At 51.4% G+C, this 16,294-nt stretch overlaps 1 protein-coding gene across 1 annotated transcript in view; it reads left to right on the top strand.

The window, feature by feature from the left end:
• The first annotated feature begins 302 nt into the window (after positions 1-302).
• TRAF5 (TNF receptor associated factor 5) overlaps positions 303-16,294 on the top strand; it is a 51,569-nt gene continuing 35,577 nt past the window's right edge. Inside the window, exon 1 of the mRNA XM_042924628.1 lies at positions 303-443. The gene's annotated coding sequence lies outside the window, so the exon portion shown is untranslated. The remainder of the gene's footprint in view (positions 444-16,294) is intronic.

Below are 16,294 nucleotides of genomic sequence, written 5' to 3'. Positions count from 1 at the left end.
CCAGACCTGAGACCTTGAGCTAAGGGAGTCAAAGCAGGAAAGGACTGGCTCAGCTTGGTTGTCCCAGGTTGAAGGGTAAGATGTGTACAGTTCAAAGGCACTTGAGGAAAATCTGAGATGCTTTGTATTTGTAGGTACTTCTGATTCCAGTGTGGTTAGGTTAGATTTCTAACTGCTCGGTAATTCTCCGCGTCCTACCCGACACCTTCCTGCGCGTCCGCCCTTCCCCTGGGGCCTGCGCCCCTCGCCAGGACTGCTCCGGGCCCCGCCCAGGCCCCGCCCTTCCCGGGTCCCGGGCCCGCCCTCCTTCCTCCCCCGGTCTGGCTCCGCGAACAGGGCTGGGGGGCTGAGAGCCTGGCCCCCGCCTCGTCGCCGGTCGCTGCCTGGAGTAGCCACGAGCCTGCGGACCAGCGCCGGCTGAGCACCCCCGCGCCGAGCCACACGTGAGTCCCGGCAGGTCGCCTCCGGGGCGGTGGCCGCGCCGCGGTGATAAGCCCCGAGGCTGTAGAGCTGGAGTGAGGGGACCGAGGAGCGTTCTTCGGCTCGTCCCGTTTGCTTTGAAACCGAAAGCGCCACAGCGGCACGGGCCCCGCAACCACCTCCTGGCGCCTGGCGCTCGGCTGTGGGGGTCCCGGGCCTGGCCGCCCGCCGCGCTCGCGTCTAGCGCGTCCCGGACCAGCGCCGGGCGGCCGCGGGGTGGGGGTTGGGGGGCCGGGGGAGCCTGCTGGGTTGGTGGCCGCTGCTGCGGGCGAGGGGGTGCAGTTGGGTGTTGAGGGTCAGAGCCAGGCTCCGCGGCTCCGAGTGGGTTTTCTTTGCAGGAGAAGGGTGTGTCGTGGACGGAGACCGGGGGTCTGGGCTGGGGAGCTGCTGCAGAGCGCGGCTGTGGCCTGGAGGGACCAGGTTCAGGTTGAGGGGTGATTTCCAGGCGTGCCCTGCACGCACGCACTGCAAACCCCAGGCCCTCCGTTCGCACCCTTCAGCGCCCCCTCCACTTCTGCAGGACTTCTCCAACCTGAGCCCTCTGGAATGAAACTTTAATATTGGAATGAATGGAAACCTCCACGAACTGTTCGATTGAGCGTGCTCATTTAGAAACACCACACAGCACACAACACACACACACACACACACACACACACACACACACACACACACACACCCAAAGCCGAGCTTGGAGGGGTCTTGGAAGAAACCAAGGTTCAGGGAGGTGAGTTGCCCTGGGACACCCAGAGGATTGGTGGAATCTGGGTTTTCCAGAACAGATGGCTTCCCCCTTGCCGCCGCTCTGCAGGGTTTTGGCAGTTCTGAAGATTTTCTGTGAATACCGGGGCCTCACTCTTATCGCTGACTCCACTGGGCTGCTCTGCCCGCTGCCGACTTTCTCGGCTGGTTCTGCCCCCTCCTGCAGAGTTTCCATATTTGGCTATTTCAGATTTACTTTCTCGAACTCAGTTATCGCCCTGTGGCTGGCAGGGCCGCTCTAGGCCAGCGGTGAGGTTGGGAAAAGGCTGCCCCTGCAGCCCCACCCTCCACAGCCCTGGGCCGTGACCCGTGTCCCTGAGGACAGGCATCTAGTAACCAATTTAATTCAGTAAATATTTATTGGGCACAGGTGCTGTGTGACTAAGGCCAGTGGAATATGGTTTCTTCCTCTAGAGACGTTCGCGGTTTAAAAGGGCTCTGGAAGACAAAATGCAAAGAAATGGAGGTGCTTCTGGGAATAGAACAGTTACGTGTGTGAGAGAGAATTTTAGGCCGGGAAAGGCTGGGTAGGGCCTCTCAAATCCAGGGTGCTGCTGCTGGCTCTGTCTGCCCTTGTCACATGGCCGATGAAAGGGAGTTAGTACAGTTGATGGTCGGGTGAAAACTATTTGACCACTCCTCCCTGTGGTCTACTCGGATTTGCATAGTAAGGTCACTGCTGCAGGAAAGCTGGTTGTGAGATGGAAGCAGAAAATATCTAGCCCCTGTCGAGGCTTTCTTGTTTTCGTTACCATTCTGTTTTGAACTGTGTGGAATGGGTAGGCCCTCAGATCCTGGACACAGGCAGGAGAAAGTCACCTGTGTGAGCCCGGCTCTGGACGACCTGCTGGAGGGGCAGTGATGGAGGAGGTGACTTTCTCAGGTCCTCTGGGCTGAGGTCCGTGGCCGTGAGGGTAGGATGGGCAGCGTTTCCATCTGTCAGCAAGCATCACCTGAGCACCCATTGGCTATGGGTGGCAGGGCAGTGGAAAGAGTACGGAAAGGAGAGGGAGGCCCCGTCCACTGGAAGTACTAAGTCTGTAACTGGGATATTTAAGTGGGGGCGATCTGCAGAGCGAGGGAGCTGGATGCCTCTGAGTCAGCCTAAGGCTCGTCAGCCTTAGACAATCAGACCTTCTGTGATTATCTCAGCTTCTCAGCAGAGGACCCTGAAGAAAAAATAATTCCATGTTTGTAAAGCTCTTTCCTTTTTAAAGCATCTTCTCATTGCTGTTCTCATTTTGTTCTCCCTGATATTCTAGTGAAACAGGCCAATGCAGGATTATTCTCCTTGTCTCCCAGATGGTGAGGGTGAAGTCCTGAGTGTAATAACCCTTTAGGTTCCACTGCTGGGCCGGGCCTGGGTCTCTAAGGTGCCTGGTTCCTCTGCTCCAGGCCCCCACCCTGGTTTCTCAGACAACTAAATCAACCCACCTCCTCAGTCTGGACTCTGGTAACACATGTCTGGTGTGCTCCCAGCCACACAGAGCAGAGTCCCCTGGAGGCTCTGCCTGGGGCGTCACATGGACAGACATCTGCTCTGTTAGCTCTACCCCAACTCAGTGAACTCGGGGCAAGACCTGTGTCTATTCTGGTTTGGGTCCTGGAATCTGACAGAGTTGGCCTAAACAAATGTCTGTGTTGAATTCATTTGAGATGTGTCTCCCTTGGGACCGATGGCTGGGGAACATGTGCTCGGTGGGGCTCTGGACAGAGAGGCTGAGCTGTCAGCAGGACTTGCTTAGACCCCAGGAATCAGAACAGCCCTGTGCAGTTTGAAAATAGCCTTTCTGATCTGATTAACTTCTCATGGCCTCCCTGAGAGAAGGGAAAGGCAGGTTGCTGTTCCTTCCACTTCCCTGGTTGCAAGCTAGGGCACAGAAGTGACCGGAAAGATTTCACAGAATGTAGGGACCAGCCAGGACCCCAGTCCAAGTCTCCTGACTCTAATTCCTGTGCTCTTCTCCTGGTATTTTGGCTAGAGGAAGCCAAAATTCTGGGCAGGAGGAGCGTGAGAGAACCAGAAAGGCATTCATCAAAGGCCACCTGACACCTTTGTCACTGGGGGTCTTTAAGGGCTAATAGGCCAAGGGAAGGGGGGAGCTGTGGCAGACCCAGTCTCTGAAGAGCTTTTTCTGTGCAGATGGTGGCTTTTACTGAGGCTACTCTGGGGCAGGAGTCATCACCCCAGCAGAGCGAGGTGGGCATCTGTGTGTGTGCTGAGGGTAGAGGGCACCAGGGCAGAAGCGATCTTCAGGGCTGGAGGGTTCCTGCCCCTGCTGAGGCCAGGGTTGGGCCCCACTGAGCTTGTGGCTTTGCCCAGAGGAAAGCTTTATTTGGAGGGTCAGACAGTAGTTGACCCACATGGCCCCTGGCAGGCCCTGTCTTGTGAGGAAGTGGACTGGAGGACCAGAGAGGAAATAAAAGTGAAAATACTCACCAGTCCTGACAGAAAAATTCAAAGTCAGCTTGAAGCGGCAGTGAGGAGTATATTCTGCGTATTGTTATCTGGAGGCAGGTGGCGACACATGATTAGACGGTGCCGTGGCCAGAACTGGGTACCTCTGCAGATACCTGCAGGGTCTGTGGGCCCCGTGTTGAATGACAGAGCCCAGGGAGCACCCCTTCCGGAGTGTGTGAACAGGGAAGGGGGACCCATTCACTTTCAGCAGCTGCCCATGCCTCATTGCCGGACATGCGCTCCACCAGCTTCTCTCCTCTCCAGTCCAGAACATCCCTGGGATTTCCCCCATGGTCTGTTTCCTCTCAGGGAAGAGGTACTCTCCTGACCCATGGGAGGGAGAGCACCTTCTCCACCTATGCCCCTGATGTAGCCCTCTTCTCCCTCTGACGGGCTCCATCCATCGTTCCCTTACCACTGACCTCTTCCTCTGCCCCACTAGCTCAGCCTCTGTTAAACAGGAACAGCCCATGTTTCTGCAACCCCTCTTCTCTCCCTTTCACTGAAAAGCTTCTGGAAAGAGCAGCCAGCACTTGCACTTATGTATTCCTCGCTCCGCGCTGTGCACCTGCCCTGCCGCTCAGATTGCCCGAAGGTTTCTGGGGCCTGGTAATCCTCAGTCGCCAGCCTGCTCGGCAGCTGTTGCCCATCTCCTTGGAGGGTGCCCCACTGTCCCCACTGACGTTCCCTTCATTGACCTTGAGCTTCTCATCCTCCTCCCTCCCTGCAAGTGCCCATATGAGGACCAGGCTGTGTCCTCAGGCTGGCCCTCTAACCCCTGTGCTCCTCTCCCTAGAGCCCTCCTGTCCTCCCATGGCTCAAACCAACACTCTTCAGGAAAGGCTCTGTCTCTCACCCAGCTCTGTTCCTGGCCGGTTTGATTTGTGACACACAGAATCTTTGCCGTGATGTTTCCAGAGCCCCTCAGACACGCATCCCAAGCCGTGCCTTCCTCTGAGTTCTCCCTCACCTGTGCAGACATCACTGTTCTCCCACAGTCACCTCTGGCCTGTCTCCCCTGGCCGGTTCTGGTCCCCAGGGCGGCACCCTGAGTTCACGTCCATTCGACACATCCATTTGACCTCTTTCCTGTATTACCTTGATTGTGCATTCTCTCACTTTCCTGCCTTTCCGTTTCCTCTCCTGCACTGCTGCAGAGGGGCCGCCTAAATGCATAGTGGAAATAGTGTGGACTTCAGAAGCTGCGTTCAAATCTGAATTTATGACTTGCTGGTTGTAGTTGTATGATCTGGGCAAGTTGCCCAACTTCCATGAGGCTCTGTTTCCAATGGTAAATAGAGATAGTAATGTCACCCACTTGGGGTTGCTGGAAGGATTAAATGAGCCAATATATACACAGAGCCTAGCGTCTGGCGGATACTCAGTAAAGCTGTTTTTCTTCTATGTGTTTGATAGCAATAGGGAGTTGTGGGGTTTCTGGGGAGGTGGAAAATGTGTGTGGAGCCTAAAGGCATTCACATTAAATTAAAAAGCAGACGAACAAAAGAACTGCCAAGTTCCAAGGGAGCCCATCATTTAAACTAGCCTGTTGCTGACACTTGGCAATCTAGACCGAGCAGAGCTCAGCAGCCAGGTAGGTGGGCTCGGATGGGACTGGACATGGTGGGGATAAGCTGGGACAAGCCCTTGGCAGCCAGAAGGCAGAGAGGAGGGCAGGAGGCATAAGATAATGGAGGCCCAGGCCCAGGGAGAGGGTTTCAGGGGCAGGATTCCAGCCTTTAGAATAATGTGTGGGCACAGTAGCCGCCATCTTGGAGGGATAGTTGTGCTGGTAATAAGGTGACACAGGGACCCAGCAGAAGAAATACAATGGATTTGGGAAGCAAAATACAGGCACTGGCTTGATCACCAGGAGCAGAGAAGTCCTTTAATGGGATCCAACTATGTAAGCAGAGCAAAATGTGGAGTGAGGTTGACTGGGTACAGAACAGCCAGCCAGAGCCTTTTCCACACTCCCTTACTAAGGAAGGTGGCTGGGAACAGCCAGGCTGTGTTCTGAGCCTTCCATTTGCATTTGTAGAGGGCCCTTGAGGCCAGAGGATGGAGGCAAGTGGGTGGAGTGAAGCTAAACAGTCATGAAAGTCCCTCTTCTGCCTTCATGACATTAAGATTCTGAGGAAGAGGCTGGGCAGATACCTACGCTACAACTTAGCAAATTTACCCTGCTTCCCTGGGTTAAAGGCAAATAATTTAACATAAAGTGAAGGCCTAAGTGCTAAGTAGTTGCAGAATAAAAGAAGTGATTCACCAGTTGGGTGGGGTTATTCCAGGAAGCCCTCCTGAGGAGTGAGGAGAAGTGGGCCAGAGAGATGGGAGGGGATATTGGACCCTAAGCGAAGGCATTTGAAAGGGATAAAGGAAAGAGTGAATAGTTGCCTTTAATGGATGGGAAGTAGATTATTCTGGAACCCCCATATTGAAGTGGTTTATTTGAAAAGCCAATAATTTGGATTGTTACCTCAACTGCTCAGTGGCACTTCTGGAAGACCTTTCTGAGAAATGTCCAATGCCATGGATATTAGCCGTGGACAGACAGACACTACCTTCTTTCAGTCTTTTCTTGGTATTAATTCCATATGTGTGACTTCACTGGATTCATTTCATTGATGCTGGATCATTGGAGCAAATGTGACTTCTCTAGCATCCATTTCTTCCACCTTACAATCATAGTGCTTGATTCTCTCAATGTCAGCTCTGCTTAGGCTGTGTTAAACAGCTGTAGGGCCTTTTACACCTGACTTCCCTGTTCCTAACTTTCTTCACATCATTTCTTCTGCCTAGAGTGCCTCCTGTATTAATCTACTAATTCATGCCCCCCGCCTTTGAAGGAAAACCCAAATTCATCTCGTGTTAAGAAGGCTTCCCCAAGACCATACCCAGCTTTGATGATTTTCTCTGAGGGCTCACAGGATTCAGCGTATAGTCATACAGATATGATTCATTACAATGAAAGGATCCAAAGCAAAATTGGCAAAGGGAAAAGGCACATGGGGCAAAGTCCAGAAGAACCCAGGCGCAAGCTCCAAGAGTCCTCTCCACCACTGACGTCACATAGGGTCACGTTATTCCTCCAGCATTGAATAGTGACAACATGTGAAATGTTGTCTACCAGAGAAGCTCATTAGAGACTCGGTGCTCAGGGTTTCTATTGAGGACTGGTCATGTAGGTACCCTCTGCCTAACGTATACCAACATTCCAGACTTCCAGAAGAAAAACAGGTGCTTAGGAATAACCACATTGTTTGCAAAACAGTTTGGGGACAGTGAGCCACCCAAATTAGTTAGGAGAATTGGCCCCAAATCCTCCTTCTAAGATGTTAACCAAGGGCCATCCTTGGAAACAGAACTTCCCAAGGATGGCAGTCTCAGGCCTGCTATGTTACCTCTTTTCTGCACAGCTTGCCTGCATAATTCCACCCGATAGTGCCTAGCTATGCTTATGCTGTAGAGAAAATCACTCTAGATAGGAGCCAGGAGACCTAGGATCCAGCCCAGCATGGCTACCTACTGCTGGATGACCCTTTGAAGCTCTCACTCCATTTTCTTCTTTCCTGTGGAAGAGGGGAATTGTAATTCTTCCTTGTAGACCTCAAGGGTGAGGCCTACACCCTTGATAGTGGGTTATTCTATCTATCCCTCTTGGTTGAGCACCTACTGTGTGTCAGGCACTGAGTGAGCACTGTGGGAGTACAGAGGGAAGTGTGGTGTAGTGGCTTTGAGAGGAGACCAGTCTGATATTAAACCCAGCACTTACCAGCTGTGTTACCTTGAACATGTTATATAATCCTGATCGGTAGAATGTGAATAGGAAAATAAAACTGGTGCCCACACCTCAACGGGTTGCTGTGCACAGTGGAACAACCCATGTAAAGCTTCTAGCCACAGTATCTGTCACGTTGTAGGCCCCCAAAATGGCAGCTATTAATTCACTCAGATAGTTGAGCGGTTGCTGTGTGCCAGCAACTTGAAAAATACGTGGCCCCAGGCCTGCTTTCTGTTTGCTGGTTCGGGTTAATAGTGAACAGATAATGACATACAAAAATGAATTGCAGTCATAGTAAATGCTATGAAGGAGAAGTACAGCATGGTAAATAGCATGCAGTTTGGAAGAGGGGACCTAACGTGGCTGAGGAGGCATGTGAAGGCCTGGCTGAATATGTGATGCTTAAGCTGGACCTCAGTGAGTTTCGCTCAGAAAGAGGTTAGGGGAAGGGGAGGACAGGATGTTTCCAGTGGAGACAGCAGCTTGAGCAAAGGGAGACCGGCCTTAGGGGTGAACGCTGTAAAGAGGGCAGTTTTGCCACTTGTATGAAGAATGGCAAACAGGGGCACCTGGGTGGCTCAGTTGGTTAAGCATCTGACTCTTGATTTCAGCTCAGGTCATGAGTTCATATTTTGTGACTTCGAGCCCCAGGTTGGGCTCTGTGCTGACTGTTAGGAGCCTGCTGGGGATTTGCTGTCTCCCTCTCTGTCTGCCCCTCCCCTGCTCGCTCTGTCTCTCTCTCTCTCAAAATAAATAAATAAAAACTTAAAAAAAAAAAAAAAAAAAAAGAATGGCAAAAAGACCAGGGAGAATGGAGAATAAAAGGTAGGGGAGGAGGGGGGCTTCCAGTGACCCTAGAGATTGGACGGGACCATTGCAGCATGCATTAGGGCTTTGGAACGTTAAGAGGAATGGGAGGCTGTGAAAAGATCGTGTGAGTGACACAGCTTGGTGTTTTCAGAAGCTCAGTCAGGCGGTGTGTGGAAAATGCTCTGGAGGAGTGAGTGGGTGAGGGAGACCAGTTGTAGGAGGCTGTGCTGTGGCCCAAGTGAGAGGGATGGTGGCTTGAATCAGGGTGTTGGTCATGGGGGTGGAGAGAAAGAGGCGGAGTGTACCTGTCAGGTACACTCAGGGGGCGTCTGTGACTGATGGGATGTGGGGGAGGAGAGAGAAGGCATCGCCCGGATGATGCCAGTTATCTGGCAACAGCAGGAAGATAAAAGAGTTGGGTCTTTACCAAGAGGTAGCTCTGGGGAGAGCAACTTAGGAGAGGGGAAATCGGTTCAGTTTGGGATGCCTTGGCTTTGGAGTTCCTATAAGACAATCGGAAGAAGGCACTCAGCAGGCAGCCTTCATGTGGGTCTAGATGCAGAGGAGGTCTGGGCTGGAGAGAGAGAGAGTTGGGAGTTGTTAGTTCATACATTGTCTCTGTTCTTGGACAGTGTGGTTTCAGGGAAGCTAAAGGGAGAGTGTGTGTGTTTGGGGAAGGGCATGGAGGGGGCAACAATGTCTGATGTTGCTTAGAAGTCAGGTAAGATGAAGACTGGAAACGGACCATTGGCGTTAGTGAGCCAGCAGTCACCGATTTGGGTGGCTTGGTGAGGGTGTGAGCCAGGCCCGAGCCGGCTGAGGATTGGACTGAAGAGAGGCCAGTGGAGACAGTCCCTCCACTGTGTTGAGGGTGAGGGTGAGTGAAGAAGTTTGGCTGTGAGAGGAAGGAGAGCTCGAACTTTCGAGAAACGTGAGAGTGAGGATTTTTAGTGTTGCTTGATCTCTAGAGAGATCGTGGTTGTGTGAGAGTGATGGAAGGAGCCAGCTGAAAGAGAGAGGTTGGCGATGAGGAAGGGGGGTGGGTGACAGTGGATGTGAAGCTCCCTGAGGAGGCAGGGGTCCAGGACAGGTGGAGAAGTTGGCTTCATTCAGAGGTCACCTCTAACACGCTCTGAGAGGGAGAGGGCAGAGCAGGGGCCCCCGTGCAGGGAGACACATAGGTCTGGTGGCAGGAAGTGGAGGTCTTTCTGGTCTGAAGACTTCTATTTTTTGTGTGCAATAGGAAGTGAAGTTTCTGGGTGAGGCCTGGGGGGCGTGGTCACGGTTTGCAGAGAAGAGAAAGGTTTGAAATAGATACTGAAAACAAGAGAGTGAGCTGAAAAGGAAAACCTGGCCTCCAACTCTGTTACCTGTTCACATGGTGAAGCCTCCAGAAAAGGACCCTGGCAAATGTGATTTCACCTGTCTAGCACCTTGTGAGGCACCTGGGTGAGGGCCCTATACATATTTCTTGAGTTGAATTGTTGGCCTTGTCTACCTTTAAAAATCCTCCTCAACATTTTCCCCTCCTTCCCAGGTACCTGGCTTCCCCTATGACATCTCACCAGGGGCTGGTTCATGTTAGTAGGACTAAGGACCATGGCTCAGACTTGGCCCTTCCAGCCCTGTATGGCTAGACCCTCCCCTCCTGACACTAACTACCTCTCCCCAAGTCAGCCATCCTTTTTTTTTTTTTTTTTAATCTTTTAAAAGTTTATGTATTTGTTTTGAGAGAGACAGGCAGCGTGAGTAGGAGAGGGGGAGAGAGAGAATCCTAAGCAAGCTCCACACTGCCAGTGCAGAGCCCGATGTGGGGCTCGAACCCACGAACTGTGAGATCATGACCTGAGCCGAAACCGAGCGTCAGACGCTTAACTGACTGAGCCACCCAGGCTCCCCTCAAGTTTCCTCTGTCTAGCTGTAACTGGTGGAATTTTAGGACTAATAAACAGTTAAGATGGGAAGTTTTAGGTACCGGGAAGCAGCATAGGTAGGAGAGAAGCTTTCCTGCTTTTTGCAGAATTCAGTCTTTCTGTGAGTGTTTATGGTATGCCTGTCATGGGCGCCCTTCTAAGTATTAGCACCTCAGTAAACAAAGGAGACACCTCTGCCTCCTGGAGAGCTTGCGCTCTGCCTGGGGAAGACGGGCAGTAAAGAAGTAAACCTCAACATGCCTGATGGTGGGGAGTGCTCTGGAGAAGAATGCATCAGGTGATGGGGCGTGTGGTCAGGGATGGTTGTGTTTGCAGTTGGGGAGATCAGTGGAGACCTCACTTGAGAGGGAGCGTTTGGGCAGATACCTGAAGTGCAGGAACAAGCCATTCAGGTGTCAGGGGGACAGACAGCAAGTTAAGGCGCTTGCACTAGTCAAGAAAAAGTGAGGCCATGAGACTAGAGTGTGTGAACAGGTGGAGAGTGCTAGAAAATGAGGACAGGCCAGATCGCATTGGACTCAAAGGACACTGGCTTTAACCCTGAGTGACATGGGGGCCATTGGAGCCCAGAGGAGTGGCATGTCTAACTTCTGTTTTTAAAAGGATAGCTCTGCCTAAATGTCCATCAACTGATGAATGGATAAAGAAATTGTGGTTTATATACACAATGGAATACTACGTGGCAATGAGAAAAAATGAAATATGGCCTTTTGTAGCAACATGGATGGAACTGGAGAGTGTGATGCTAAGTGAAATAAGCCATACAGAGAAAGACAGATACCATATGGTTTCACTCTTATGTGGATCCTGAGAAACATAACAGAAACCCATGGGGGAGGGGAAGGAAAAAAAAAAAAAAAAAAAAGAGGTTAGAGTGGGAAAGAGCCAAAGCATTAGAGACTGTTAAAAGCTGAGAACAAACTGAGGGTTGATGGGGGGTGGGAGGGAGGGCAGGGTGGGTGATGGGTATTGAGGAGGGCACCTTTTGGGATGAGCACTGGGTGTTGTATGGAAACCAATTTGACAGTAAATTTCATATATTAAAAAATAAAAAAAAAATGAGAAAAAAAAAATAAAATAAAATATATGTTGGATAAAAAAATAAATAAATAAATAAATAAATAAATAAATAAATAAAAGGATAGCTCTGGCTGCTGGGGTATGACTGGGCTGTACAGGGAAGGACAGGGGCAGGAGGCCAGCTAAGAGATTAATGCTGTTCCCCATAGGGAGATGACACTGGCTTAGACCAGGGCGGTTGTGCTGAAAGTAGGGAGCAGGGTTTGATATGTTTGGAAGAAGAGCCGAGAGGATTTGTGTTGTGGGGTGCAGAGTAAGAAGGTCAAGGGTGAGTGACTCCCGAGTTTTGGTCCAAGCAATAGGGTGATTGTGACAGCATTTTACTGAGGTGGAGGAAGGCCATGGGAGGAGCAGGTTGGGTGGGGCGCCAGGTAAACAAACACAGAGGTATGGACTAGGCACTTGGAATGAGGAGAGGTCCAGATTGCAGGTAGACATCGGGACACTGTCAGGGATGGCATCTAAGGGAGGAGCCAAGATGAGCTCACCAGAGAGAAGAGGTCCAGCACCAGCCTGGGCCCTCTGAGAGATGGGGACATGAGGAGTAGCTAGTGCGGAGGAGGAGGAGGAGTCTAGAAGCTGGCCCAATGGTCTAGTTCTGTGCATCTCACACGGTACTGGCTGTAGAATCTGGCTACTACTGAGAGATCCTGATTCTGAAATATGTTAACTAGGGTAGGCTAAAAGATTGTAACAAATAGGCTTCTGAAACAGAGGTCTGTTTCTTTGGGGTAAAGTATCCAAGTCAGCATCTTTGTCATGCTCCAGGGCATACTCTTAGAGCACATTGTTGGTGTACTTTGTATACAGGCATGGCCCCCACCTAGACTGAAAACCTCTTGGGGACAGGAACTGTCTGGTAACTGGGGGTCGACCCCCACTCCACCCTCTCCCGCAGTAGAATGAGGCACAGGCCTATGCACACAGCAGGCACTGAATAAGTGCTGACTAGGAGTGAAGGATGGACATGCATGGATATTTAGTGCTAATTTACGTGGCAGGCACTGTGTGCTAGTAATTTACGTGGATCAACACCTTCAATCTTAACTCCAAGCCATAGAGGCAGCTACTATTCTCCCATTTTCTAGATGAGGAAAAGAGGACACAGGTAAGTGAATGGCAGAAGGAATCGAACCCAGCGGTCTGGGTCCAGAGCTGGTCTCTAGGCTGTCCTGCCTCTCCTCGAGACCTCCATCTTGGTGTTGGTTGGGATGTGGTCCATTTCCCTCTAGCTATGACACAGAGCAAAGAGCACTGGACTTGGTGTCAGGAAGCCTAGGTTCACATTCCTGCACCACTATGTGCCCGCCGTGTGATTTGGGGCAATTCGATTGACAGCTTGGGGCCTCAGGAACTTCATCAGAAATGTGATGATATTGCCACAGGGTTAGTGTGAGGACTGGGTATGATGTTGTATGTAAAAATAGAAACTGCTGGGGCGCCTGCATGGCTCAGTTGGTTGAGCTTCCGACTTCGGCTCAGGTCACGATCTTGCAGTTCGTGAGTTCAAGCCCTGCGTCGGGCTCTGTGCTGACAGCTTGGAGCCTGGAGCCTGCTTCGGCTTCTGTGTCTCCCTCTCTCTCTGCCCCTCCCTGCCACTTTCTCTCAAAAATAAACATTAAAAAAATAAAAAATTTAAAAAAAAGTAGAAACTGCTAAGTATCAGGGTGTGTGAAACTGGTGTTATTTTTATCATCTTGAAAAATCAAACTGTGGAACTCCTAAGATTGCCCAAAAAAAGTTGCCAGAGGGGTATAGACCACAGGAAACCCCACAGGCCTTGCTTCAACCAAAATAGTTCCTCTGTACAATTTTTATTTATTTTTTTTATTTTAGAGAGAGAGAGTGCAAGTGGGGGAGTGGGGCAGAGGGAGAGAGGGAGAGAATCTTAAGCAGAGCCCATCACGGGCTGTCTTCAACTCTGGGATATCACGACCTGAGCTGAAATTGAGAGTTTAACGCTTAACCAACTGAGCCGCCTAGGTGCCCCTGTATACTTTTTTATTTACTGATATTTCTGCATAAGATTTGGTTTGATGAGTTTCACTGTTTTTAAAAGGTTGTGACACTCTTGTCTAACTCATCTCTTAAACCCTGTCACAGTTGACTGGCTTAGTTTTGTGGGGGAAAGCCATTCTTTCAAATGCTTTCTCTTTCTCTTGGGTCTCCTCCCTGGGCTCCTTTCCTTCTCTCCCTCTTCTGTGGTCCTGATCTCAAGAACCTGATGTCCAGTGTTATACTAGGACTACAGCGTTCTGTGACCAGGACTCTAGGGTGCCCACCCATGTGTGGGTGGGGCAACTGGGGTATACATGGGGTAGCAGACCTCAGGAAGCTTTTCCCCTCAAGCTTGGGTGAGAGGGCCATCTCTGGTCCCATCTGCTTCCTCCCTGGGCCTGGGCCAGAGCTGGCCTCACTGCTGATCAGGAGAGATTGTTCTGTCTGCCTCTCACAGAACATCAGCTCATGTCCCGGCCACAGCCTCACCCAACTCTCAGACAGTGGGCAGTGCATCACACGTCTGTGGTCAGCTTTGGAGATGTGAACCTAGCACAGAGGCAGTTGTACGCAAGCATGTGTGGGGGATGAGGCATGGCTAGAATGATGTTGGCCTTTGGTAGCTAAAAATCACTAAAAGGTCAAGCCAAGGTGGCTTGGCACGTCTGTTCTGTAGCCTAAGATGGTCTCAGGTCCCTCCCTTTTCCTCTGAGCACCCTTGGGCTAAGAAGGGTGAGGCCAGGTGAAGGTTTCTAAATTCCCAGCCTGATCTAAACTATTGTCTGTTGGCCATGTATCCAGACTGCCATGCGGCTCTGCTTGTCCGGCCCCTGGAATTGCGGTCTCCCTGTCTATGAGAAAATGGAATGGTTGGGAAGGGAGAGGGCGAGAGAGCTGTGAGGCTGATCTGACACCCCAGCATGTGATGAAGTGGGGATCCCCACCCACATGTGGAAGTAAGTCCGGTTGGGATGAGGAGGCCTTTCCCATGAGGAGAGGTGGGAGTTTGGCAAGAATGGGGGACAGAGGCTGATCCAGTCTCAGGGGACTCCCACGTGGAGCCCTGCAGAAGTGTGGTCGGTGGGGGGGGGTGGCCAGGGCCAAGGGATCAGGGGGTTTCAAGGAGGAAGTACCAAATGCCACATAAAGGGCAGGATGGCCATGATTTAGGACAGACTAATCAGCAGCTCTGATTGTGTGATTACAGTTTAGGTCATGGAACGAACATAATATGCTTTTCCAAACTACCTACCCATTCCCCCAGTCCCCGCCCAACACTCAGATGATTCGGGGACCCCAGCTTATTCAAGGGCAGGGTACAGATGAACTGGGAGAGCAGGCAAGGCTTCAGGGACGTGCCCATGGGACCCTAGGAGGGACACAGGTCTGCAGGCACTGCTGGAGCCAGGAATGGAAGGGAGGGGAGGGGGCTAAGTGGCCCATGCAGGTGCTGCTTGGTGGGAGTGGGGGTGGAGGGAATCCAGGCCCACCGTGCTGCATTTCTGCTTCCCCATCAGTGTCTGCATGCAGTAGGTCCTCAGCAAGGGAAAGATTTACACAAAGTGACTGAATGAATGAACATTTAGTGGGAGATAGTCCAGTGTAAGCATGAGTTCAGAATAACGCACTGGGTGAAGTGAGGAGGAAAATGTGTTTGGAGGAGGAAATAGAGAAGTGAGAAAAATGACAACAGAAAGGCAGCTCTGGGTGGAGAGAGAGCAGTTAGCTTAGTGAAGGGTCCTCGATGAGGGGGAGTAGTACCCTGTTTGGGGGAGGGCGTAGTATCTGAAGAAATCATGGAAATGGGTTCAACTTATGCATATAAGTGAAGATGAATCAGCAAGGTGCTGTGCCCACCTGCAAGGGAGTAGTTGTGATTCAAGCCTTAATGGGAGTGCTGACTGTAGGTGAGGGGACAGTGGGGTGTGGGGGGGGGGGGATGGGCTCTCCAGACTCAACTCTGTGATCAGAACTGTCATTTATCACCATCACTTCTGTGCCTAGACAAGGGGACCGGAGCGGGGTAGGAATATAGGGATACAGCAAAAGCAAAGTGCATTCACAGAAAAGCAGTGAGTGAGGGAACACACACAAGCATGAAAAAACATGGGAAGGAAATGGGAATATTTAGGCAGGTTGCATGGGGGAGGGGAAGAGATGTTGGGGAGTGGTTGAGGTCATTGTCTCCTACGTGCAGGGTTGTCTTCAGGAAGGGATGAGGTTCTTTCCCTCCTCATGGACCAAAACAACTCCTCATGTCCCTCCTTTTGCCCTCATTCTTCCCCATCTCCTTGAACAGAACCACCTCCCCCAAGGTACTGAGGTCCAAATTCTGGCATCAGCCTCCAGTCCTCCCTGCCTCCAAGCTTCATATTCAGTCATTTATTTGCTCCATTTCCCTGCCACCACCATAGTTCAGCTCTGTGTCATCTCTCCCTGATGGCTACAGTGTCCCCACATAGAGATCACCCTACTGACTGCTTTACCCCTGTCCCCAGCCTCAAAGTCTATTGTCTGTGCAGCATCTGGAATGGTCTTTTTAGGCTCCAAAGCAGACACTGCCATTGGCTCCTTGAAGTACTCATGCTGCTTCCCATTGCTGTGTTCTTAGAACATACCCGACTCCTTCCCGTGGGCGACCAGGCCCATGTGATCTGGCTCCGGCCCTATCTCCTGCTGCTCTTCCTCTTGTCCCTGACATTAGGCAACACCGGCCTCTCTGTTTCTTGAACATGGCAAGGCCTTTCCCAGAACTGATCGTTACCCTTGCTGTCCCCACTGCCTGCAGAGTCCTTCCTGCTACTCCTCACATTTGCTCCTCCCCTTCCTCCCCTCGCTGTTCAGGTATCCCCTCCTCCATGAGCCCTTCCTGTCCAAGTGGCTGCTCCTGTTTCTCTATCTCAACATCCTGTTTATTTTCTTCAAAGGACTCACCGTAGTTTGTTACTCCCTTGTCTCCTCCATTGGCTTGTAAGCCCCATAGGA

The sequence above is a fragment of the Panthera leo genome, chromosome F3 (genome assembly GCF_018350215.1).
Source record: "Panthera leo isolate Ple1 chromosome F3, P.leo_Ple1_pat1.1, whole genome shotgun sequence".
In the NCBI taxonomy this organism is placed as follows: Eukaryota; Metazoa; Chordata; class Mammalia; order Carnivora; family Felidae; genus Panthera; species Panthera leo.
This window is presented reverse-complemented; position numbering and strand designations above follow the sequence as displayed.